We start from the raw sequence: 3,095 nt of genomic DNA, 5'->3' as shown, positions 1-3,095 counted from the left end.
TCCAGGAGTTGAATGTGAAACCATGAATGCTCATCTTGGTGATCATGTCTCATTTCTGCCCATCAGACATACACTTTTTCCACACTGAAGAAGCAACGTCTTAGTAAGTTCCCAATCCATTTCGTTCCTAGGAATCCCGTGATCAATGAGCCATTGCCACAAGTTCCCTGTGAGACAAATGTCCTGATTACCACTCCATCCTTGCAGTTGATTAAGATAATTGCACTCATCTTGCCATTGCTGGTTAATCAGTGACACATGCCCTCTACCATTCTGTGATCCCACTGAAATCAAGAAGCCCAAAGCAGCATCTCCTACTATCATCTCCAGCGTATGTAGGACAGCCACAACAGAGCTTCCAGGGATGCTGTATTTTCTATACCAATACATTTTTTTTCACTGTTAGTGGACTTTATTTTGTGGGCGAGAACACAGCAAAGTTGATGCAAGTTTAATCTTCAGACTCTGTGTTCTCAGTGTCGAGGCGACTCTCTCTCTGAAGAAGACTGCAGCATTCTAAATTTCAAGAGATTCAGATTTAAATCTAAGAAGGAGTGTGTGGGGTACTCATGGTGCTGCAGGCTCTTGCAGGTGGAGTTGTCAGATGGCTCAGCATGTGTAGCAGCTTTTCCCATGGTTTTTGGTAGACTTTGCTTCTTGGCATTTTGATAGAAGTCCCTTTTCACTCTTTCCTGATTCTGTAGAGAGAAAACAGGTGGAAGAAAGTCCTCAAAGAGCTGGTGCTTCTGGAAGCAGACTCTTCAGCACCCCAGTTCATCCTTGCTGCAGCAGAAGGGAGGTGGCATGGCTTTTACCAATACATTTTTGAATGCTAAGATGAAAGGGATTTCCTCTTGGGGAGTATATTTAGGGCATGGCTAGGCAAGTTTGCATATAATAGGTTCATACTAACATTCTCATCTTCTGAGCCTTTGGATTCCTTCCACTACAATATTCCACAGAAATTTCAGCATTTGTTCTTCATTGACTCTAGGCTACCATGGAGTTCGTCTTCAAGTCACCTTATTTACATCATCCTCAAGTGGTTTAGACAACATTTTAAACTCCAAAACCCAGGTAGAGACAACTATATTGATAAATGTAGTCCAATCTAATCTTATCTTTTATTCTCCTTGGCTGATAAATGTAGTCCAATCTAATCTTATATTTTATTCTCCTTGGCTTAATATCCTTAGAAGATACTCCTGTCTATGCTACACAAACTCCTACTGACACAACCTGTCAAGGTTCTGAAATTCTTTGATGTACAGACTATCTCCTCCCTATGCTTCTCTATTGAGGATCTCTTATGTACACCGTTCTACTATTGACTGACTATGTGACCTTGAGCAAGTCACTCCAAATATTTGAGCCTCATCTTAAAATGAAGGCAACAAATAACTACCTCAATGGGTTGGTTTGTGGAATAAACAGGCAATACAAGAACAAAGCCACTAGTATAGAATCTAGGACATAATAAGCACAGAACATTGTAGCTTATTTCCACTTTTAAGGAACAACCTTCAGCCAGATTCCAAGATACAAGAAAGAAAAATCAACAAAAAATTCAACCAGTTTAAGTTTTCAAGGTTCTTTCTTACTTAGTGCAAAGGAAATCTTAAACATTAAAAAAGAATCCGTTTAATTTAAACTACCTCACACACAGTAACACCCCAAAATAGTGTTTGTGGAATTAAATTCTAATCCAAAATTTGAATCTATATAACTGTCCTTGGAGTTTATTCTCCTTCAAGCATCCATGTCTGAAGAAAAAAAATCAATAGGATTTCCAGATTTACCAGTAAAAGACAAATGCATCATAAACTGATATTTTAATTACTCATGAGTGGAATTGATTCTGAGCCTTGAGTATATTTAACAGATTTTGTTTTTCATGAAAGCCTTTAGTTTAGTTGACATTGGCAATCACAGTATGAATCTTAGTTCCAGTGTGGTAATTATGTCAAACTCAGCTTGGGAGGGTAAAAGTGTTCAGTAGAGAGCAGTTGCCCTTGATCAGAAGGAACAAGCACAAAAAAGGATAAATGGTTACTTATCAAATTCATGCTACTTGGGGAATGGACAAAGTTCTTGTAGAAGCATAAAAATAAAACTGCTGCTTGAAACCTGATTTTCACCTTACATGGCAGAATTAAGTGGAAGGATAGTAAAAGTAGACAACAGAAAATTCACTTATTAGCTAATGTTTTATTCTATTGCCTAGGAAGGGAGTGCAAACATACTGTCTCCCCACATGTTTTAATTATACTAAAACTTTTGCCAGTTACATTATTGGGGAACGCCCTGTTAAAAGCTGATGCATTTAAGACTAGCTTGCCATCCACTTGTGATGTTAATGTTAATTGCTTTAAGAATTTACACTTTGGGGAAAAGACCATATACACTTTTTGCTGTGGCTATGTTCATTCTTTTGGGAAGCAACTTTCCCAACAGCAAAAAGGTACAATGTATAAAAAGAGTCCAGAGTCATCTATCAGAAATTCATTCATTCCAAATACTTCCCCAATGTGTAAAACTGAGATGCATAATAACCGTTCAGCAATGTGTTCCAAAAATGTACCAGATGTATTTCTCCATTCTTGCGGGAATCTGTGGATTAGCCTTCCCACATGAGCTATCCCTACGCAGAAAGATCATTTCCTTCTACTTTTCCCACGAACTCTGTTGCAATTTGCAGGACATTATGGGAAATTTGCCACAATATGTGGGACACTTTGGTCTCTCGCTGGAATTTTGCAGGCATGCACTGCCATGGTTGGAAGCAGGGATGGAGATATTTTTTTCATATGGAGAGATCTAACATAACACTTTATGAGGGGACCAGGAGCTTGCCTCTCTTTTCCAAAGTCATTAGAACTGACAGTGCAGCCAGCCCATTCATGTAGTCAGACTGCGGAATAAAAAAACATAACCATTAGCTACAGATATCCCTGCTGATTTAACAGTGCTGGAGACTGCAACATCATATCCCTGCACCATGGGGGAGGGGAAGGAGCTGGAGAACCCTGCCAAAAATGGGTTCTTCTCTTAAGAGAAGCTTAATCAATGCAGTTCTACTCGCTCCAGGTGCCACA

At 39.2% G+C, this 3,095-nt stretch overlaps 1 pseudogene; it reads right to left on the bottom strand.

The window, feature by feature from the left end:
- Positions 1-473: 473 nt before the first annotated feature.
- LOC119543700 lies at positions 474-2,598 on the bottom strand (annotated as a pseudogene).
- Positions 2,599-3,095: the final 497 nt, after the last annotated feature.

The sequence above is a fragment of the Choloepus didactylus genome, chromosome 9 (assembly GCF_015220235.1).
Source record: "Choloepus didactylus isolate mChoDid1 chromosome 9, mChoDid1.pri, whole genome shotgun sequence".
NCBI classification, from domain to species: Eukaryota; Metazoa; Chordata; class Mammalia; order Pilosa; family Megalonychidae; genus Choloepus; species Choloepus didactylus.
The sequence above is the reverse complement of the archived record's forward strand: the minus strand, read 5'-3'. Positions and strand labels throughout refer to the sequence as shown.